General features: G+C 47.8%; 1 pseudogene; it reads left to right on the top strand.

Moving 5' to 3' along the window:
* Positions 1-8326: 8326 nt before the first annotated feature.
* Positions 8327-10543, top strand: LOC144112485 (uncharacterized; annotated as a pseudogene).
* The last annotated feature ends 13996 nt before the right edge of the window (positions 10544-24539 follow it).

Here is a 24539-nt window from a genome sequence, read left to right as displayed (position 1 = left end):
AACAAGTATGTCCCATAAGGAATGCTCGCAATATGGTGCAGATGTTCTATGACTTCGGTGGAAATTGGAGCTTCATTGTGATAGTAAGTGGGGTGCTGGTATCCGCTGACATTTAACAATGCCATGAGCTGCTCTGCTTCCATACCCCAAAACTAAAACATTACTGATATTACTAAACGAGTATTAAATTGTGCTGCTCAGTATTTATTTAAAAGCTGCATCCTTGCTGCAAGTGCTACTTAAAAATGGGCTGAGGTGGAACCTACTGAGAAAGTATTCAAAACACATGCGGGCAGATATGCGTTACAGTATATTTCTGTTCAGGTTCTGCAGAGAGACAAACCTATTTTTTCCGCCCCTGCCTTTCCACTTACGATGCGTAACCATGTGTGAAAAACTAGGGAAATAAATGAGAGAACTGATATACTTCAAACTTATTTTCCATTCCCCTTGCGGCAATCGAATAGACTACCACAAAATGTTCTTGAGGGCCAGTCTCGGATAGTGTTTCTCTATCTCTTGTTAAATTTGTAACTGCTTACACGGCTGATATATTTCTTTGTTTCATTTTATCATGTCCGCTACTTTTTGTTTTCTTACAGAAGTCGCAAGTTAACAATAGCTATCGTCTGGCTTCCTCTGATAACGCTTTCGGGAACTGCACGGAAGCAAGAATAAACATTAAGCAACGAAATAATTTAGCTCAAACTTCCTGTCAAGCTTTCAGTGATGAAAGAATATAGAAACTATCTACGTAGTTATTTCGTTGGCGTATCGGGAGTAATTCGCTTCGTGTGCATGTCTTGTCCATTTAAACTGCTGGAAATCCCACAGTCCAACCACGAATGTGGCATAAATATACTGACAAGACATAAGTATGCTGACAAGTTCAGTTTCATAAACTGATTCTCCCCTAACTGCACCTAATTGCAATCTTTTCATAAACACCTTATCATTCGCATCTCAATCTTCTCAAATTCCAACCAAGCATTCTTATTCGCGTAACCAGATCTCTTCACAGCTTCTACGTTTCATTTTTTTCTGCCCGTCTCAATGACGCTTGTCATTGCCATTTTTGAGATTTTTTCGGTAATATTTTTTCTTAAAAGCAATGGATAATACAAAACAAGTGCTCTTTATTACAACCAGTGAAAGTCTGGTGCGGCACAAGCATTTCTTTTAAGCTTGAAGTTTCTCTTTTCTCCCTACGAGCATGAATGGGTCTTAACTGCCCCTTAAATTGATTCCCACTGAGTGTCCATAGGAGTTTCTTTATTCTGCTGAGCGTATTAACTTCTTCGCAGAACGAATTAAGAACAACCCTTGAAATCCAAGTTAAGCAGGAGTGGAGACGATTAGTCACGCCTGTACTAAATGCGGTACATATACGCCTTTCACGACTTTAGCAGTCTTGTGTATTCTCCTGCTGAGCCTTAGCATGCATTGTTATCCAAGGCAGGTGTGTGCTCAACAAGAAATTGGGCAGTACCAAGCCTCCTTACAACACAAGGCGGCCTGCCCTCCATCACACAGCTGAAGTTAGGTATATGCTGCGGTCGTCGTTGGCGTTTCAGGTGGCTCCTAGATTACCGAGCAGAACTCGGTAGGAACGTTAACTAAAAGGGACATAAGGCACTGGCACACAGCGTACGTTGGTCCACGCCACAGCATCAATTATTGCAATCCCGCTGATTCTTTCCTGGTACAGGCTTCGTCCTTTACGCACTTCGGCATCATTCGCGAAAGAAGCCTGGCCGCCTAATTCGAGTGACGTATTGCTCGGCCAGCTAGATACTTCTTGAAGGTGCAGTCTCTAATCACAACCAAGCGCCTGAAAGGAGAAAAGCATTATTATGAGAGTTTGCCAGCTCAACTGCCACCACATTCTCTTTTTGGCGCCCCTGACTACTGACATTACTATATACCTAATGCCACCCTCAGGCCTACCTTTAAATATTGCCGGTGGTCGTGACTGAAGCGCTCTATATGAACTTTTGCAGCCCTCGCTGGAACCGCTTTGTCATTGTGAGTTTTAGACTTTGGGTGCGCGTGGCGGCAAGCATGGGCATCTCGTGGGGCTAGTGTTCTGCTCGTGTTTGCAACTATTTTGGGAAAATGATATATGAGAGATATCTACGCCAAAGGCATCCGTTGTTTTTTGTGTTCGCCGGGAACTTGTGGGCTTCGCAAATATGACAAACGTGACTATCGCGTATGCGGCTACAGCGTCAGTGTTTCACTACAAGCCAGCTTATGAAATAAACAACATATGTCATTACGCCCTGCTTCAGGGGGCGAGATGATTTTCTTTTCTATTTTCTTTTTTAATAGCTTGCAACAGCCATAACCAAAGACATGCTCTCACGGAGACCTTGACACTGATACCAGTATACGCCATACGCGCAACCACTGCTGTCGCTGCTGTATAATGTGCAGCGACGCTAATTAAAGTTGTGAAACCTGAACGCCCCTGACAATAAGTTGCACACGACTGGCGCCAGTCGACGGTGTTTTTTTTTCTCTGTAAGTGGTCACCCCCCTCCTCTCCATCCCGTTCCGTCTTCTCCATGTATACCGCCCACCGTTTCGCGTGGCGCCTAAATAAATTGCAACGCCTTGTCCCCTGGTAGGGACGACAGGCTGTGGGGCGAAAGTCGAGATTACTTCGCCCCCGGCGATCGCAGCGAAGTTCTTGGCATTGTGATTTCTTTCCTTTTCGTTTATTTTCACTTTTTTTCAGCGGATCTCGCGGCGTCTGACCAAATGGTACTACCGTTCTGGTAGCTTCACCACGACCTGTCCTACTCTCCACCTCTAGTCCCCAAGAAACACCGAGGAACTGATCCACAGCCGCGATGAGGCGAAGGCAAGCCACCACTACCAAGAAAGAGAGAGCAGACCATTTATTTTCATTTAACAAATTTGTTATCTTCTTTCCTCAGCTTTTGTCTTCAGCGGACGCTGCCGTCTTACTCTCGCGGCCACCTACCGTATCCAGGAGGAGCTACTACCGGGAAGCCGTGGCAATCTCGTTAGACGGAGTAGGCGGTCAGCGGACTCTCCGGCTGCCCTGACGCAAAGAAAAGAAACGATCGCTATAGCCTAGCCTAACCCTCACTCCCTGGAGTAGAGAAAAAAAAATAGGTCTGCTAAAAACGAGCAGTTCAGAGAAAGTATCCACGACGCGAAATGCAAGGAGAAAAGCGGGCCAGAGGTAGAGGTTAGAGGGAACTACATGGCGCTTTCAAGAAGAGGGAACGATGTGGCTCAGAGGTGGCGGCCGCGGAGGGGCAGGCTAAACAACACTACTCCCAGACCCCTACCTCCTCTCCATTTTCCGTAGATGCCGGGTGCGTACGCGGCTACCGGCGATGCCGCCGCGGTTTGCTGTCCCACCCAGATCTCCATTACCGAAAATTACCCGCTTGAGCCTTCATTTTTATATTTCTTTCTTTCCGTTCTACAGCGGACGCCACGAGTCTAAGGCGCGGGCGTCGCACTTGGTGCCGCTTTCGTACCTGGCGTTCATATCTGCCGGCGAATGAGACAACTGTAGTAGCGCGGTCAGGACAAGATACACGAATATATGTCACCCTGCCGCCATGACATGTATTAGCTAAAAATATTTACGCGCTAAGTTACCACATTTCAGGGAAGCTGTAAAAGAGTCTAGCCCAAAGTCGATTTGCCAACGGCCGTTGCACTGTGTATCACTGAAAACTGCGCAACTCAGTTGCAGCCGTGAATTGTAATTCCTGCCTTTCGATTTCGATGGCCTGTGGCGTCTTACCCACCGGGTGCTACGGGTCACCACCTGTGCTAACAGTGATTAGTGCACATGTTAATTGTGAAACTAGTAGAGCTCAACAGCCGCTGACTAAAGCTAAAGAAAAGTGCAACCTCAGCACTTAGAGACGCACCTACTATAAAGCGGTAAGCAAGCTTTAGGTGACCAGAATGGAGGTCGTTGGCCGGCAGTGAGTTCCTGTCATCATGCACCCATTGCTGAAACGGAAAATATTTGAGCGTCAACAAGGCGAGGACACAAGAAATATCAACGGAGAAGTTAGACGGACGCTGAATTCAAAATGTTTATTAGTGAAAACACAAAATCACTTTCAACCTTCGGCTACTAAACAATCAGGTTTGACTCTGGGGGAAGTATCTACAATCTCTCTTTGCGCTCTTTTCAAGTCTCTTGCTATTTGCGCAAGTTGAGTGCACCCGAGACAGGAGTGCCAATTTTCAGAGGACGTTCAGATTGTATCTTAACCTTCAGTTCGGCCTCTCGTGACGGCAGCAGATTCAGCAATCTATTTTTCAGTGAAGGCCAATTTCAAAAGCAACTATTGTTCGCTCTCATTCTTCGACCTTTCGCGCGTGAAAGGTGCTCGGCTATGTCATGTGCGAAACATGTCTCCCGCTCTCTCGATGACGTCGTCATGACTGATCGAACTCGTGCTGGCTGAAAGAGCAAGGTCGCCGTCAACGTACACACAAATTCTCAGAAACTGACAGTTTTCTAACATAGTTTTGACGTGTCTGTAAACATATAGTGAGTTAAATGTCGCTTTTGAAGAGGTCATCTCGACAACCACTGAGCTTCATGCACGGAACACATCTTTCACGTGTGAAAGATCGAAAGCACACGCGTGTAAGTTATTTTGCGGCAGAGCTCGCTTTCAATAGAGATATGCGTCAACGCCGTATTTTTGTTCATTGTTTCGACCTGACGATAGATTTCTTGTTTTCATGCTGTGCCCACGCGCATGTCTAAACTGTGCCTATAACTGCTATTGCTCATGTATGCTGCTTATTTGTGGAGATACAGAGATTAATCAAGGCCCAAGAGTTGATTAAATGTTTCAGACACTCATTGAGGGGCAGAAAGACATTAGGGTTCGTTTAGAGGCAACAGAAATGACACTGGGGAACTTTGGTGATCGCTTAAATAACATAGAGACAAACATAAAAGAGCTGCGAATGAAAACAGATGAAATTGAAAACATCAGCATAGCTTCGAATGGAGTGCAGGATGCACTTACATGGCATCAAGCCAGGCTTGAAGATTTAGAAGATCGAAGTCAGAGGTCAGATTTAATTGTTTTTGGCGTAAAGAAAGATCCCATTGAATCAGAGTCGGACTTCAGCAGAAAAGTTATCGATGACCTCTTTTCTGCTAAATTGGGAGTACAGTGTTCACCTGTAGGTCGAATTCATAGACTGGGAGAAAGTTCTTCTAATCGCCCTGTCATAATATGCTTTCAGGACTATAGGAAAAGGCAAGCAGTCTGGAGCAATGTATCTAAACTGAAGGGAGAAAAAATTAGGATCGATAATGACTACTGCGCGGAAACGTTGTGCAAACGCAAGCGTCTTTGGCAAAGTGCAAAACTTGAAAAAAGGCTGGAAGTAAGGTTTCCTTGGTTTATGACAAGTTGAAGATTGATGGGCTGTACTGTGAATGGGATGCTGTTCTAAACTCTAGAAGATCGATAGAATGCAACACCACATCTTTATCTGAAAGTTAATGGCCAGATACGTCCAATGTGCTGTTATTTTCTCTCAATGCTAGAAGCATTCTGAACAAAACAGATAAAATGGAAGAATGTTTGCTCTCTTTGGATCCACACGTGATGGTCAAAACTAAAACCTGGGTGCATGAGCAAATCAGTGACGATGACATAGTCCCACCAGGTTATCAGTTTTATCGGCGGGATCGAGGATCTAGAGGAGGTGGTGCTGCTGTTGTTGTTAAATCCTGTGTCGACGTTGACGTTGAAAGCCAGATTGCTGAGCATGAAAGCCTTTTTTAAAATAAAAGTGAAGGAAACGGCGTTTCATTTGTGTTCAGTTTGTCGTGCTCCGGATGCCGATGAAAGCTTCTTGAGTAAATTGAATGATCTATTGTTGTTGTTACGAAAAATAAATGTGATTGTAACGGGTGACTTTATTTGCCTTTATTAAATTGGAACAATCTCTGCTTTGTATAATCGCATAAGAGCGATATTATCCTTGATGGAATGTTTGCTCTTGGTCTTGATCAAATAGCTACTGAATGTACTCTCTAAACATCAATTCTTGGCTTGCTGTTCCTTAGTGAAGGAATTAGAGACGGAACTGTTACAATTGAACCCGGCATACCTGACCATAAGTTAATTTCTTTTTTTCTCGAAGGCTGAAACCAGCGGCGCAAAACGTCGCGAAGAAGATCCAAGAAGAGAACGGGGTGGTAAAAGCCGTAAGAGACGAGAACGAGAAGCTATAGCGGAGAATCGCCGAACAGGACGCAACCATCAAGGAAATCAGCGAGAAGCTAAATACATTAATTGCGATGCAGCAACAGCAGCAGCTGCTGCCGAAGCCCGCACAAGAGAGGAAACATGAAGAGATAACCGAGGACGAACCAGAGGTAGAGGTGGACCTAAGAGACACGAAAGCGGCGGGACCGGCTCCCAATAGGAGAGCCTTAGAGGGCGCCAAGGAACGAATGATAATGGAGAGAATCGAAAAACAGGACGACAGTCTCGACCGTCTTGAGGCGACCGGCAAGGTAACCAACGAACGCCTCACTGCGCTCGCGCAAACGGTTCAGCAGATGACAACGAACATACACAGCACGATCCAGAACATGATGGCGCAGATGCAGGCACAGCTGCGGACGCACATACAGGCACAAATACAAGGTATGGAAGCACAGATCATCGCCAAACTGCAGCAATCATGGACGGGACAGCACGTACAGCAGCATCCACACCGCCAGTGAGAGACCTCTTGGTCTGGCACTGGAACTGCAGCGGCTTTACCGGCAAGAGAGCGGTGCTGCAGCAACACTTGCAGCAACTAACGAGGAAACCAGACGTCATAATGATTCAAGAAACACACAGCGAAGAGACGCCGAGACTACCGGGCTACCGGTCGCACGACAGCCCGCCGAGCAAAGGGGACACGTCCAAGGGCAGGGGCAGAGGGGTCTGCACCTTCGTCAGGAAAGGGATCACCTTCATGGAACACGAAATTATCTGCAGAAGTGCCATCGAATACTGCACGGTGGAAGTAATCACGGGCAAGGCGAGGAAGGAGAGCACTTTCCTGGTGAACGTCTACAGCAATCCGTCCCACAGACAACAGAGGTTCAAGGCACTATTTCACAAGGCGACTTCAGTCGCCGGGAGCAATACGCTCCTAGTGTGCGGAGACTAACGCTCCGAGCCAAGACTGGGGCTACCACAGAACGACGGTCAAGGGGAGAGAGCTGATGCAAGACGCCACCGACGTGGGACTGAACCTAATCACGGATCCGGCCTTTCCCACCAGGATGGGCGCATCGGTTACAAGAGACACCACTCCGCACCTTACCTTCGCCAAAACCGACGGAGGATCGAGAGAAGCGAAATGGAGAAACACGGGCCAAGAGCTCGGCAGCGATCACTACATCGTGGAGGTCGTCATACCGCTCGAAGGTCAAGGCAACACCGGCATAAGGAAGCATCGCATTACGGACTGGAACAGCTTTCGAAAGGCGCTACCCGCGGTGCAACTGGACATTAAGGACATCGAGCAATGGGAGGCCAACGTCGTTGAGACGACAGAAGGAGCCACCAAAGAGCTGGAGACGGACGAACGAATAGACAAGATGGACAGCCGGCTGGCCCACCTGACAGAAGCCGAGCGAGCAGTCCATAAAGGCGAGGTGGCAGAAGCGACGAACCAACCGAAGTCTATGCAAGAAGATCGCCGAGCTCAACAGGCAGATCGAGGTCCACTGCAGGGTGCTATGCACCCAACAGTGGAACGATGCCTACAACGAAGCCGACGGACAGATGCACAAGGGCAAGACATGTAACATACTGCGGCACCTCCTCGACGAAACCAAGACCAAGGGCCACCAACACAACAGCCTGGCCAGGATCCTACACAAGGCAATCTGCGAACACGGGGAGGACGAGGTCAAGCGACGCTTGGACGCCAAGTACCTACCGGCCGCCCCCACGGAAAGACACCCGGATTACCAAGGCACCGAGAACGAGACGCTAGATCGAGACATCCAGACGTGGGAAGTCAGAGTTGCCCTGCAGGATCTCAATGGCAGGTCCGCCGCGGGTCCCGATCGAGTGACCAACAGAGCGCTCAAGAACCTCGATGAAGCGGCATCGAAACGCTCACGAACTTCTACAACAAGTGCTGGCAAGAAGGAAGGCTGCCCAAGCAATGGAAAGCAGCCAAGACGATCCTCATCCCCAAGCCTGGCAGGCCGCCCAACACAGAGAACCTCAGGCCGATCTCGCTCACTTCGTGCATGGGAAAGGTCCTCGAGCACGTTCTCATGAACAGGTGGCAGCGTTACCTGGAAGAATCGAAGCTTTACCCAAATTATATCATCGGGTTTTCGTAACAATCTCGGGCCGCAAGACGCCATGATTTTACTGAAGAACGAGATCATCGACGATACGACGGGCACTAACGACAACAGAGCCATACTCAAGCTGGACTTGCAGAGCGTCTTCGATAAAGTAAGGCACTCGGCTATCCTGGCACAAGTATCCAGGCTAAACATGGGCAGGAGGACATACCAGTACATCAAACACTTCCTGACGGAACGGACCATCGAAATCTGCGCGGGAGACCTGCAGCTCGAACAGAAGCAGCTGGGCAGCGTAGGAACTCCGCAAGGTTCGGTGATCTCCCCGCTACTCTTCAACCTCGTGATGATCGGGGTGGCCAACCGGCTAGAAAGAGTAGCGGGCGTCCGGCAAGCCATCTACGCCGACGACATTACGCTATGTGTACCGGGAGGAAGCGACGGACACATCGGGACAACGCTGCAAGAAGCGGTCAATACCATCGAGGAGCAGCTGGACGGCTCTGGACTCGCTTGCTCTCCGGCCAAGTCAGAGCAGCTGGTGATTCCACCGAAAGGAGCGGGCGGGAAATGAAAGAATATGGAAGTCAATTACGAGCGTCCCAAGATCACGGTCAAGACGGCGGGAGGCCAAGTAATACCGGAGGTCGAGAAGAGTCGAGTGCTCGGGCTGCTCATCCAGCGAAACCGAGTCAACGGTGAAACGGTCAACAAGCTCGCGGGCAAAGCGACCGCGGCAATGAGACTCATCAGGAGGGTGTCCAAGAGAAAAGCGGGATGAAGGAAGAGAGCCTGACTAGGCTCGTTCAATCCTTCGCAATTTGCCACATAACGTACGTGGCCGTCTTCCACAACTGGAGGCCGAGCGAACGTAACAAGATAGACACCACCGTACGCAAGGCGTATAAGGCGGCACTCGGTCTCCTCGGGAGCACGAGCACCGAAATATTCATGGCGCTGGGAGTCCACAACACGCTGGACGAAATAGCCGAAGCACAGAGAACGGCGCCACTCGAGCGTCTCTCTGAAACGAGAACCGGAAGACAGATACTACGGGACCTTGGCCTCGAGCCGAGGGAAGGCACGCAGCAGAAAGACGTACCTATACCAAATAGCATCAACAGAAAGCTCAGGGTCTGCCCGATCCCGAGGAATGTGAACCCCGAGCACAACAAGGAGCGGAGGCTGGCGAGGGCCAGGGCTCTCGTGGACCTCCACGCCAGAGAAGAAGGCGCCGTCTACGTGGACGCGGCGGAGTATCGAGGGAGCAGCGACGCATGCGCGGCGGTGGTTGTCGGGGCATCGACGGATGCAACGAAGACCGCGGCGAGCGTCCGGACACGAGAAGCGTACCGGGCGGGGGAGGTGGCCATCGCCTTGGCCCTCTCCGACCCCGGATGCACTACAGTGTTGTGCGACTCTAGAACGGCAGTGAAGAACTACGCCAAGGGTAGGGTATGTAGTGAGGCCGCGCGCCTACTGCGCAAGGCCGAAGACATCGGACGAAAAAGTGCTGTGGTGATCAAGTGGTTTCCGGCCCACATGGGCAGTGACGTGTCGGAACGCGGGAACGTGAACCACAACGAGACGGCCAACTCGACCGCGCGAGGACTAACCAACCGCGCGGCTGCAAGCACGGCCGACTCGGAGTGCTGGTCGCGGTGCAGTGCCAAGGACAAGATGACCACCTTCAACGAAATAGTGAAATGGTACAGACTGAACAGACAGACTATACCGCCACCTCACCCGCGGCTTACCCGGAAGGAGGCACTGTTATGTAGACAGTTACAGACGGGGTCCCTGCTCACCCCGGTGTTAGCTAAGCACGTGTGTCCGAGTGTGTACGCGAGTGACGTGTGTAGACTGTGAGCGAAGGAGAGAGCCACCGCGGCTCACATCCTTTGGGACCGTAGTGTAAATCCGCGAGAAGCCAGCGAGAAGACGACGATCCCGCCGCAGCTAGAGACTGCAACGAGTAGCTATGATCAAGAGACACAACTCAAGGCCGTCCAGCAGGTCTCGGCAGCTCTAGAAAGGCAGCGACCGAGCGAAGCCGAGGAGAAGGCGGGCAGCACCCCCAGGAAGGGGGCGGTGGCCCTCTCGGACCCGCGGAAGAAGCGAGGGACCAAGACCTCGAGGAGCACAACGCACGAGACTGACGTAGTGGCCGCGTCGCGGTAAAAGATTGTCCTCCCTGAGTGAAGGGAACCTAACCGATTCTGCAGGCATTTTCAATAAAGTTGTTCTCTCTCTCTCTCTCTCGAAGGCTGAAAAATCAAAAACACATGCGCTTGATGTCGTTAAAGTTAAGGAATTTAGTAGATCTGCCAATGTGGGGAATATTGATTGTATTGAAGAAAATCTTGGGATTACATGTGAGGATGTGGAAAGCTCTTGGCAATGGTTCGCTAATGTGCTTAGGCATTACATTAAAATTACGTTCTAGGCAGAAAAATATTTAAAAGGAGGAAACATCCATGGATTACTCGTGAAATTATGCACATTAAGCGTTGACTTAAGAGACATCGTAAGAAGTAGGGGACGTCAACGCCACTGTTTAAAGAACTCAAACATGACCTATTATCAAAAGTGAGCTGCGCCAGGACTAAATATTTTTCGCACACTTTAGCACAGTTTCTAAAGACTGATCCGCAGAAATTTTGGCGGAACTTGAGTAAACCCAAAGATGCACTTACTAAAATAAAAGTTAGCGACCCGATTATCACGGACGCTGCCGAAATAGGCGAGAATTTTAAACAGTATTTCTACGAGGTGTTTTCAGAATTAGATTCCTATGAAATAAAAGCCACGGCTGCAAAATAGGATAGCATTGAAGTAACTCGTGGGGGTTTCTTTGGGATGCTCTTGAAACTGGGCACTAAAAAATCCGCCGGACCCGATGGTCTTCCAAATGTATTTTTGAGGCGATATATGCAGAACAAATAGCAGGTTGCCTCACAGACATCTTTAAACTGTCATTAACAAGTGGTTAGATTCCTTCAGATTGGAAAATATCACGCGTGGTTCCCCGTATATAAAAAAAGGCGATCGATTGTCAGTTTCAGATTATCGGCCTGTTTTCATAACATGCAGTTGCTGTAAGACGTTGGAGCATATTGTAGCCGGCTACCTGCGAAAGTTCCTGAGTGATCATAATCTTTTGACTGATAATCAGCACGGGTTTAGGCAGGGGTTATCCACAGTTACTCAGACTGTTTTGTCTGTGCACGAATTTGCGCGAGCGCTTGATATGTCAGGGAAACGGACGTGGTATTCTTTGATTTCAGCAAGGCCTTTTATAAGGTGCCACATGGCAAACTCCACTATAAGGTGGAATGTATGGGTGCGTCTTTTTTATCATTGGATGGATTCAGGCCTACCTTACAGACAGACGGCAATATGTGGAAATCAATAAGACCGCTTCTAGTGTTGTTAGTGTGCCCTCGGGAGTTCCCCAGGGAAGTGCGCTTGGACAATTGTTGTTTTAATACATGTCAATGATTTAGTTGCGGTTGTTCCTGAAGAAGTCTCTGTTAAGTTGTTCGCAGACGACTGTGTTGTGTTTAAACAAATTTGATCCGAACATGACCACATCCCTGTACAAAAAGCTGTTTTTGCCATTGAAGAATGGTGTCTGAAATGGGCTATGGAACTTAGTAGTGAAAAAACTGTTCTCTTGCGTATAACTAGAAAAAAGTCTCCCAGTTTGATTCCTTACTTTCTTCGCGGCAATACGATTGTGGAAGTTGAGAAATATAAATATTTAGGTGTAACACTTGAAAATAAGTTAAAATGGTCTGCACACATTACTAATATTTCTGCAGCTGCGTTACGGAAACTATACGTTTTACAAGAAAGCTAAAAACTGCCCAAGCAAATATAAAAAAAAATTGCCTTACGAAACTTGTGTGCGGTCTTTACTTGAATATGCTTCCATATTATGGGACCCATACACGAAAAAAGACATAATGATCCTCGAAAAGGTCAATAGGAAAGCGGTTAGGTTTATATACGAAAAATACAAAAGGGAAGACTCTCCCTCGCAGTTAATGATCTCAAATAACATTCATACACTAGAAACCCGCAGAAAGATTAATATATTGATATTCTTGTTTAATAGTTTAACAGGTAAAAATAAACTCAAGCTTTCTGAGGGCATTGAGCGTCCTCTAGTGAGAAGGACTCGGGGCGTTTATGATTATTCACTTGCTCCCCTTCTCGCCAAAACTAACAGCTTTAAATACAGTTTTTTTCCTAGAACAGCGCAAGATTGGAATTCGTTACCGCAATCTGTTTTCTTTCTCACAAACTCTTTTCTGGTGCGTTACATCGTCTGCTTACCTGCTAATATTGTTTATATGTATGTTTTGTATCCGTTCGCTTCTAATATTGTATAATTTTATTCTTTTGGTTTTATTCTTTTCGTTTATTCTTTTGGTATCCGTGTGCTGCTAATATGGTATAATTTCATTCCTTTGGTTATGCAACAATGTAAATTGATTCCTGCTTGGGCCAAGCAGTGGCCTGCAGTATTCTGAAATAAATAAAATGAATAAATAAAAAAATGCAATAATTACTCAGCCAATAATAGTATACGTTATTGGTGCTGTTCGTGAGTAAAGATTGCAAGGATTTGAGAAAGTGAACGCCGCAGACAAAAGCGATTGTCGATGAGGCCCATATTGAAAGTATATGATCCCCTTTATTTCCTATAATCGGTACGGAAATGTTCGCTTTAGAAGGCTCCGTAAAGATAAGATTTTTTAAGTTTTTTCGATACGCTCTAAATCGGTCTCATGTTCCTATGAACAATGTGATGAACATTTGAAGGCAAAACCCCGCCTTGGTGGCGACTGCTCAGCTCTTCTTAGCGGTTGCACTATAAAGTTTTCCGTCTCTGCATTGAAGCAGCTGAACTAAAGTCTCTTTTTTTTTTCATACGTGACTAGAGAAAGATGAGCCCTCGACTGCATGCTTCAACGCCTCCGGCTTTCGGAGTACATGATTGCGACAACGCACAGAGCAGGATATTTTGCAGCTAACGTCAAGGACTTTTGACAACAGGATCAAATGAGCTATTTCCATGACGTGTGCTTTTCTCTTTTCCACTTTGCTGTCTTCCTTGTGATTTGTGTCAAATTTCTTTCTCTTCGTTGAGCACAGCAGTCAACAGCAACAGTTCTTCATTAACCATTCTGCCTTTCCGTGCCCTCTACTGTAACTATTTGATGAATAGATGCGCACTTTGCAGAGCTCTTATGCACAAATCTCATGGGTTGTGGGCATAAAGACATTAGGACAACATGCAGAGACGACACTCAATCTTTCTGTCTCCTATCCTATCTTTTGGGTCCTTCCAAGTTAACCACATTCCAACATTCTCTGCCTCGCACACTTGTGAAATTCTAAAAGCTATAAATTATTTCGGTCCACTAGTGGGGCAGAGAAAATTCTGAAATTGTTTATTTTTATCTATAAAGGTCTGTCTGCATGCATCGCTCATTAGTTAACAAAATTTTCTGAGTTGTCCTCTCTGAATAATCTGCACTGAGAAAAGTTCATAAGCCCGGAGACTTTGTATTTTTTTTTTGCTTCAAGCATTCCTACTGAGAGGCTGAGTGCGGGGATCGGCGAAGCGAAAAAAAAAACGGGGGGCGGGGGGGGTGAGGGTTTGATCTTAACTACTGCATTCTGTGGACGCCAGTGTAGCTGCGCAGATATCCAAACCACACAGCCCCGATCGCCATGCAACTCGAGACCTGTAATTCCCGGCAGATTTGGCTTCTCCAGCACTTCATTGTAGCGCTCATGTGCTTTGCATCGCCCCTTTGAGATCACGCTGTTCGCATCTGACAGCTTAATGCAGTCGCCTATTGATAGCGACGGTGATCATAATGACCAACCGATCTCGATGGTTGTCAGGAAAACACAACCAAAGGTGACTAAAACCCGGGTGGAGATATCAGGTGCGGCTGCTGGTGTATGTAAGTATACATATATGTCACCGAACCTAAGTTAAAGCGTTATTTTCTTGACACATACTGCACTCATACAGACCAAGTCGTATAAGGTCATAAACAGTCATATACAACTTGCACAGCCTGTCACTATATTGTTGCAAGCTGCGTTTCGATTCTAAAGATATATGTGTATAGCATGGCGTTCTTGCAACCAAAGCGTCCGGAGTGACTGTTTAAAAAAAAAACGTGACGAACAACTGCAATTTTGTGTGTGTGTGTGTGTGTGTGTGTGTGTGTGTGTGTGTGTGTGTGTGTGTGTGTGTGAAGCGCGGAACGATATGACCATTGCCACAACTGGACTGTAGCTTTTTAAGGTAAAACAACACTGCGTGTGGTGATTCGTCGGCGTGCCGGTGTATGATGTGTTTAATATATAAGCGTGCTGGGAGCGCTACTGTATGCTTCTTACGTATGACGACTACTAAAATTAACTGGCGCTACATGGTAACGCCACTGAAGTGCAGGTAATAGCTTGTCCAAATTTTACCGTTTCGTAGACGTTTTACTTCGACAAAAGAAGATAATTAATAGAACTGGTTAATGTCTAGCACCTTTGAATTCCGACTTGGCTCTTTAAGGATGGTACTGCGGCTTTTGAATGTGAGCACTGGCATGGACACCTGCATTTCATAGAGATTTGCTTTAACTTGCTGCAGCGTAAGCTAGAGAAACTGGGAGCGCCGATATACAAGAACTGAGCCCCATTTCTACTGCCGCATATCGACTTTCTAGAAATTGCGCTGGCCTGCGATTCCTCCCGCTCCGCATTCCTACTTTGTGTATTTAGCCACTGCTGACCACGAAAGCGCACCCGTACAGTTATAACGTGAATTGCTGAGACCGACGCTACTCTGGTTCACCGTTATACGGGAGTAAAATATCCGAGTCCATTTTCAAAAAGTTACTGCCCACGGTGGTTTGCTTTCGGGATACGCCGTGTAGCTCGCTACGCTGCTCCAAGGTTCCGAATCTTTTGAAGCTAAAAGTAGCTCTTGTCTTTTGCTCTTCATAAGTTAAAAGACTTCCATAAATTCAACGAGAGCCCCACAACGCGCTTAGCAGCAAATTGCCCTTGACTCTAAATTTTGGTAAAGGCTGTATGCGTTAGTGGTCAAGAAAGCTAATATAAAATCCGGTGTTTGGGCCAGCTCTCAAAAGGTTACAATATATTCCTGGCATATTTTTTGCACAAAGAATATATTTTCGAATATAATTCTTCAGCAAGAAAGTGCAGCACTTTTTCTGTGAATTTTTCCACACGCGGCGGTTCCTATATGGTTAAGGCGTTCTGGAACCCAGCACGAGTTTGTAGGAAGAATCCTGGCCGAGGCGGGTGCATTTAGAGAAAGACGAAGCGCAAAACTTTCCGCCTGGAGCGCAATTTGGGTAGCCGAAAAAGTACCCCAGAATATGCTCTCTATTAATCCGAACCTCGGGAATAGACCGCGCCTTTCTAAGGCCACATGCAGATCCGGAACGCTAGACGCCATGTACTATGCCACTATTTTTAACTTGTTACGCCGCATAGGCTTTGTTATCTTCCCAGGTGACTGGCGACAAAAACATAGTTTACAAAATTTCTTCAAAATTTTAGGACAGCCCAGAATACGTGTTCTTTCTCTGCTGTGAAAGCTCCCCCCAGCCTGACTCACCTTCTCAAAAACGCTGAACACACGCTCGCTCCTTCCGGTCTACTGCCACACATTAAACAGCACACCGCGCCCTGTTATCAACTGCACAAATGCTGTCTTTGCTTTGTCGCTAACCATTTGCGGTCTCCGCAAGCGACGGTACACGCAAAGGACTTTCCAGCCGCCAAGGGGCGTACACCGAGCCCATGGCTACCGTCCGTGTGAAGAAAGAGCAACCCCAGAAGCAAAAAGGCCGTCGCCGCCGCCACTGCTGCCGCCGCCACGGAGGCATCGAGTCATCCGGGCGCCCGTCGGGGCAATCAGGGGCCGCCTAATCATCCAATCAGCCCAGCGCCGCGGCCGGCCTTCTCGCGGGGCTAGCTCGTTTTCTGGCGAATCTGTTGTCCCCCTCCCCCTTCTTACTCTAGGCTGAGCATGCAGACAGGAGGACGCCGCGGGACCAAGATCCGGCATCCGTGCGCGTATGCACTGCCTACGCGGGCTGCCTAGCACCATGGGGTCTGTCGGAACGTGTGCTGCTTGGTCACTGTCTACCCATGCCGTGGCTTGTAATACCAATCCAATACTGAAAAAGCTTCAATGCAATATTTTCTTTTCTGTGTTTTGCCTGCCGACAGTTTTTCGGTTCATTTCGATTTTATTTTGGTCATGTATAGCGGGAGCAAAACACGAAGGCCTAGCATCAGAACACATCACAATACGATAGCACCGTCGTTTTGCTTCTATATACTTCCTCGGCGTTCTATTGCAAGACCTAAGCTTGTGCAATTTATTCCAGCACCAAATCTAATCTCAGACCCTTTGAAGTATGGTTTTACGGAAGTCTGATAGTGGTATTCGAACTAGACGTTTCGGCTCCTCGACCTACCCCAAGCCCTTCATAATGGCATAAGGAAAAATTGAAACGTTACGCGACGTAAGTAGGGGAAATCCTCCAGGTTCGCGTAAGGAATGGGCATTGGGAACCAGATATATTCAGTCAGAATTTAAAGGCGCAGATACTTCTAGCAGGTCGTACTAGGACGTTGTTTAGACTGTCGCTAACCTGGGCGAGAGTTGACACATTGTTCTTGGCGGAGTCCATTCCTCTCGTCTTCGCAGCTGTTCTAAGTGCGTGTGATTTAAATCGCCTGTGTGAACAGGATAAGCGCCACTCTGGCGTAGTCTTCTTCGACGATCGTCACAACGTGCACAACCACACGAGCAGGCAAATCTGACGGGTCTGATCTTATCGGACGTCCTGCTTGTTTTGTTATTTTTATCTTCATATCCGTAAGATGCACTTAAGTAACCACCTTTTTTATATTCCTGCAACAAAACTCCATGTCTCCAAATGGCATGTTGCTGCAATCTTATTTCAGATCATAGTCCGCCACAAATTCATCGGTAGTCCTTCCAAAAGCATGTCGAAGGAGCATAATGGTCTCTTATACATTCTACTACCTTAATTAGGGCGTAATAGCGGCACTTTAGACGCTTCGAAAAGAAATTTAAAACGTCCAAGAGCGCTTGCTTTGTTTTCAGTTTTCTTCAGTTGTCGTGTGAGCGGCCTGTGTAAAAATGTTCACGACGGAGTAGGCTGCCCAACATTTGCTGCCGCAGAATTACGCCGCGAAAAGTATCTTATGCGGAAGATAAAAACTCAGCCCGCTGAGTAGAGTATTGCTTTAAATGTAATCTCCTCTCTTATGCAATGAAGTGAAGTAGCAGTCACTGACCATAGTCGAAAAAAGAAAGACGTTTCGAAACCCGTACGGGTTTCTTGTTCACAGTGAGCAGGACAAGAGCGGTGGCGAATTTATATCCGGAGAATGTGACGTAAAGATCGGGCGTAGATGCCTGGCATGGGGCCAGCGTTCTTGTTTAATGTTGCTTGTGATGTTTGGATGAATAGCGATTCCAGCAGAAGGCGCGTCGTCAGGTTTCTTTCCTTAGATAAGATGGAGGCATTGCCCCAGTCAATCTGGTGGCCAGTGTCGTGTGCATGACCCGCCAGCGCATTTGTGGCATGCTTTTTGTTTTTTACATCACGTTGGTGGTCCTTTTTGCGTCTTGAGAACTTCCCTGTCTCACCGATGTAGGCATGATTGCAGTTCAGGCATGGTATTTTGTAGACGACTCCTGGAAACTGCTCATTTGGTAGTCGGTCTTTCACATTCATTAGCTGATTCCGCAGCTTGCTGACAGGCATGTGGGCCACGCGTAAGTCTTATTTTGAGAACACACGAGACAACGCTTCGCTGATACCAGGCATGTATGGAATGCCTGCTCGTGTTCGATACGTCCTACAATCAGTGGTAGCTGGATGTGCAGCTCGTTCTTGTAGCTTTGATATGAAGCGGCTCGGATAACCGTTGGCTGACAGTTCTTCGTGCACTCTTTTTAACTCCTTTTCTTGATCTTCTCGGCTTTTGCAGACACGTGTCGCACGTTTGGTCAGTGATGTGACGACGGAGGCTTTGTGGCAGTCTCGAAGAAATGGGGGCTGTCTCCTTGAGCGCACACTGAACTAAAGGAGGTATTTCCAACTAGCCCCAGTAGAAGCTCTTTTGAACAACACAAGCTTTGACAGAACACTGACCCCCGTTTCATCGGTAGGACTGCGCCACAAGTAGCCTAAGCAGCAACACGTTTCGCCTTCCCTCGGGACTAAGTGCCAATGGCAACAATATTGTGAACCCTTGACAGCACCCATCCTATGGCCACTCGAATGCACTGACTACAATTGCAGATTCTTTAGAGCGCCCACTCCTACACATACAGGGCTAGGAGCTTAGCGGGACCGTTTTCGGTGGCGACATACGACGCCGTTGGGTATATAGGCAGCTTGTTCTGCCGCTATCGCCTAAAAAGGGGGCTGGAGACGACGCAGGGGATCACCTTAGCATGGATGTGTTCTTTTTCCAGTTCTCGCTTCATTATTCGCAGGAATGAAAACACAGCAACTCAGCCGCATTTCCTTCTTTAAATAGTTTTCCCTTATACCGATATTATGTTAGCGCTGCCGATTGCGAATGGACTACGCTGTCTCAACAGTACAATGTCAAAACAGGACGCTTTCCGGAAATACTAGTGCACACGTATTCCGTCATCGACCTCCCTTTCGCGCCCTCCCCACAGCGTGAGCCCTCCGCAGTGCTCTTCCGTTACACATGTGTCATCGCGCACACCTTCGCGGGCCATCATCACCGACCTCCTTTCCAGCGACCGGCGATACGGGGTCACCGCTATACTTTCTTCCCCAGTAGCCGCCTCAATGTTTTTTTAGCGAAAGTGGGGAAGGGCATAGCGGCCACTGCAGTTGCGTCAGTCCAGAGGGGAGAGGAGGCAAAGGCGGCAGGAGCAATTAACCGGCAGCAGTTTTGTCGGCGACGGTCGGGTCTTCCTCTCCGTTCGGCGGCGACGGCGGCGAGACGAACACACCGGGGTCGCTTCGTCCCACACTTGTTTTTAAGTATTTTCCTCTTCTTCAAGCACAGGATTCATGAGGGTGGGGGTAGGAAGAAGCGTCTAAGCGCTTCCCGGCGCCCGCCTCTCACCCCCCTTCCACAGCAGCCGAAGAAGCGGCAAAGTCGGCGACGACGTCGAGCCTGAAAGCGACGCCAGCGCCCGAGGCGCATCGGCGTCGACGGTGGTGCAAAGGAGAAAGATGCTCGCGCCACCGGCGACCCGGATCTTGTCCGCAGCCGCGACGCTCTCCGACTGCTGCCTGCTGGTGGTGGCTGCTACTGCGTCGACCCCTCCACCTCCCCCCTCACTCCAATCCACTGAGAAGAGGGCTACTGCCTATCGCAACAACGTCCTTGACTCCCCGGAACTGCGGCGCCAAAGACGCCCGCCGCCAGCATCGCGCCTCCTCATCGTCGTTGTCGTAACCTGGCCGTCCCTCCCCCCCCCTCTACATCCCCCTGCTGCCGCCCTCCCCTTCAGTTGGGTACATGGATGCGCGTCTGTCGACAACGAGGGGTCAATAATCGGTTGTTGTAGCCAGCCGGCTAAGGCCGGGAGCTTTCTCGCGCACAACAGGGGTTGTACGAGAAGCCTCCGTGCGGCCTCCCTTTCCGAACTCACCGCACTCCCTCCCTCGCTCTCTTCTATCCCCTCCACCTCTTCCTACGTGGTTCCTTGTACTCCGCGCTACCTGGTTTTTCTCTGTGGTTGCCGTCGCCAGTGGGGAGAGCTCCTGGACGCCGCGTTGCCCATCCTCGCCGCCTCCGGTCGAGCGACGGCAGTGCTGCTGGTGGTTGAGGCGGCTACTTCAAGTCGCCCGGTGGCCGCCTAGCTGCTGCTGGCCACTTCTCCACTCGTTCTCTTTCGCGAAGAAGCGTAAAGCTAAACGCCGATTCCTCTTGGAGCGAGGCCCGCTGCTTCTTGATTACGTGTTTACATCTGGGAGCCCCTTCTTCGTCTCTCTGTCTTCGGGGGGTCCGCTGTGCTGTCCAGGAGGAGCAAGCTCTTCTCCTGTGTCAAGGAGCGTCCGCATTAATGCGTGCTTTTCGTTACGCCGTCGTCCTCCTCCGTTTCCCTCTCGCGTGAGGCGGCCCGGAGATGATTTGTTGAGTCGATTTCTTCGACGGCTATAGCTGAGACACGAGAAGCCGCAGTAGCGAGTGCACCGTCGTGGCATTCGCTGCACGCGCTAACGACGCCTTCGTTAGTTCCTGGAACGCGAAATGTCGCAGCCGTTGCCTGCCGCGGTCTCTTGCCTCGAGCTCAGTGTCTCGTTTTGCTTGCATTTTTTCTCACACGTCGTGCATTTTAACTGAAGCATATAACTTTTCTCCACGATAGCCATAGCTTTCGGGCAGTCATGTAGTAAAAGAATTCTTATAGTGCCATAGCACTTATCGTGGTCATTACCCTCAACTGGCCGTTGTGTGCTTATTTGCTTTGTCTGCCTGTCTGTCTGAAGCCTGCTTTGTGACACGCTGCACACTTGCCCACCGGGTTATGAGCAACCTGCCCAGGCGTGTGTGTGCCTTACGATGAACTTATTTAACTCCCGATAACTTAAGTAAAGAGCTGAAATACCCTTCCTGAAGAAACATTTATGATCCCGTGGGTTTCGAATGTTGGACCGTCTTTCATCAGGGTAAGACGATACAGACATCATATAACCCTGATAAAGGACGGGCCACCATTCTAAACATTTGGTATAACAGGTGTTTTTTTCAAGAAGCGTAGTCAAACCCTGTTCCACCGTGCAAACTTTCCACCGTGGCAGGTGTCAGTTCAAATAATGATTGGTCGCGACAGCTCACTTGAGGTGAACAACCTGGATCTCACAAGCCCGAACGATGGCAGCACCTGCATCGCAGGGCAGTGGCACATCGCTTCAACATTGCACCACTGCGCCAGGAGTGGTACGAAGACCCCCAGGGATCTATGAACGTAAAGTAGAGAATGAACAATACTGAATTTATGGGCATTCACACATTATGGCTATCTGAACATCTTCCATCCGTGATGAACGCATTCGAAATCCGGAAGGAAGTGAAAGCCGCAGTCCTAGACCCCTAATTCGCATTTGGCTTGTCTACACAAATTGACCATCCTTTTTTTGCGGTGAACCATGAATTCATATAAGTGAAATTCTGTCTATATAAACGGCTACTCATCAATTGAGGAATATAGTTGCAGCCCGTCCGTGAAATATTACGTTGAGATTTTACGAGCCAGTCAGGAAGCAACGGGTTGATCTCAGACAGGCTGCTATCCGTCGCGCTTATTGGTTTTGATCCACTTAGGGGCGCCATATTTCCGCTGACGGCTAAGAAGCAGCAAGTAAGGAAAGAGCACAGTCCAAAAAACGGGAAGAAAAGATGAAGTGAGGTTCAACCTACGGATCGCCTCGAAGGGATTGGCTCGCTACCCACTGTGCTGTTGTAGTTTCGATGCAAACGCATAGCTAAGCGTAAGATAACTCCTTCTACATACACCTTCATCCGCGCTATTCACACTGCGGGGTGTCTGATGTTCGTCCACGACCTCCGCCAAATATCACAGCTCCCGCAGTGATTCGTGTTTTCCCCGCAAACATCCCAATGCGGTCAGCCTGCGAATGAAAACAGTAATTGTTATTCAGAGGCATCCTAAGTGCACTGCTACTTCACAAAGGGCCTCACGTGTCAAAATTAGTGACCTTATTCCCTGAGGACCTCTCCCCGTTAAGTATCTCTCAGCAATACGAGCGTGCATTCCGTCGAGGACTTAGCGTCTAGCATTCCCCAAGGCTGTGTTCTCACGGGAGTTTGTTCCAAAAATTATAGCTCTCAAGCAGCGGTCATTGACGAGCTCGCCGAAGCCCTTGAGCGCCGACTAATAACCACGTGCTTGGCCTAGCACACTCTTCAGCGCGGCCGAAAATGACGTTGGTCGCTGGGGTTTCCGGGCCATTCTCAAATTGTCTCTGACAGGCTGAATCGGCTACGTTGAGTGCACCGGTTCGCATCCTACGGGAAAGTAGAGCTGCCTGGTATTACGTAGGGACGAGTATCGTGTTTTTATGGGAAAGAAACTGTAAAGCCGATTATTCTTGCTTGTGCTGGCCTCTAATTCTGAAGGCTTGCAAGTCTATGGAAGAAGCCGAGAAATTAATGAAAAACAGGAGCAGTGAATAAGACACGAAAATTGCATATTGAAAGGGAGGCCATTGAAGTAAACGTGAAATGCAAAATTAGAGAAAAGTAGATCAAAGGTGACAATGAAGTGACTGATACCGTGGCAAAAGTCAGAAAAGTAAATGGGCATGAGCGCACAAGTAACACGGGAAATCTTTAACCACTGGTCTCAAGATTACACAGTAGATACTAGGGGAACGGAAATGTTGCCCGGCGAGGTGGAGAGTCACTTGGTGAGATTGGGTTAACGGCGGTATGCATCGCCTTAGTGATTCTGTGATGGAAGCTAAGCTTTTCCACTCAGCTTAGTGAGTGAAATGCTGTTTATATAGGTAAATGCTGATTTTAGCGCGCTGTTTAATACATGTGCATTATTTTTTCGTATATTATATTTCTTTCTGATACACCACATAAAACAGAACGGATACGCTATCTTAGTGCATTTGTTTCCTTTCTCTTTCTGTCCATTTAATGTGTTACCATTAGAAGTCCCAACGTGAAGAAAAAAGTGTCCGGTGTCCGGAAGCATAGTGCAGTCTACAGGTGTCACTCGCCACCACTTGCCACCTAAAAGTGACAACAGCCACCTGCCATGCTTGGTATACAAGAGAAGTTATAGTTGTGGGGAGAGCAAAAAGAAATGACAGAAAGTTCAGAAAAAAACAAAATAGTGCCCGAAACAAGACCATAAGTTCTCTCTCCCCTCGAAATGAGATTTTTTTGTTGTATTAGTAAGAACTTGTCTAATATCAGGACAAACTAAATTAGTCCTCTCGTTACTACAGTGGACTCCGCAATACTTCTAAAAGCTCCGTTGTTGTTACCAGAACTTCTTTCTTTACTTCTAGGTCGTGTCCAAAAATAGAAAAGAATAATCGGTAGTGTTTTTCGTCAGGGAGAGCCCTGTCGAAAGCATTTAAGCAGGCCGTTGACAGAAAGGAAATATTCAATTCGGCACTTCCGAAATGCACTACCTTGGTAATGCAGTTCATGGTAAATTTAGTCAGGGTGGCACACTTATATGAGTATTATAATATTGAAACTGTTTTGCCTCTCTCCCTGTAGTGGCTTTTCTTGTCATGTTCTAAGTTTTGATTCTCAGTGATGAAAATCAGGTTGCCAAATGATGGGACTAGCGTTGCGAGCTCGGCTTGCATACAGAGCAGAAAAAAATGCACAATTAATATGTCGCGCTACATCGAAGACCGTGTGCATCGCACTCCTTTCTTCGTTCAGGGCTATCGCACTCAGCAGACTGTCCAAAATTTTTGCCTTAATGACATCATAAAATTGTTGAGGGATCAATTTAAAGCTGAGTGTTACTTCATTGCGTGCATGAGCCCTCGATACCTATTCTTCGCCTGCATAAAAAGAACCATTATCCTGCATGTAGTTTCAGCAACATTAACAAGCTAATTGAATTTTGAATTTAGATATGTCTGTAACACTTCTGAGTAGAAATCGGTGGCAAAGAGGAAGTATTCAAAACCCGCCCACACAGTTACCGCAAAATTTTGTTTGGTTCCTACCCCATTCATTTTGTGTCAAACCTCCAGGCTAAGGCCAATTCAGACTTTTAGTTCGAATAAAACCTTCTAGAACCGCCAAATGAAACTTCTCAGCTTGGACCATGAGGTGACATATCTTTGAGGTCGGAAAAGCAGAACGACGCAATTTTTAATACAGAGCATTTAATAAGCCTGCTTGCTAATATCCGTTCTGTATTCCGCAAATGCCTCTCCAATACGGCCAAATTGGTTTATTTTTCTTGCACTGTGTGAAACGTGGAAAACGCTGTATTGGTACATGACAGATCTTTTTTCTTTCCGTACATGTGCGGTGATGCCTACCATTATAACATTGATGCACTGTCTAAAGACAGCGC

This window comes from Amblyomma americanum, unplaced genomic scaffold (assembly GCF_052857255.1).
Source record: "Amblyomma americanum isolate KBUSLIRL-KWMA unplaced genomic scaffold, ASM5285725v1 scaffold_195, whole genome shotgun sequence".
Lineage (NCBI taxonomy): Eukaryota > Metazoa > Arthropoda > Arachnida > Ixodida > Ixodidae > Amblyomma > Amblyomma americanum.
This window is presented reverse-complemented; position numbering and strand designations above follow the sequence as displayed.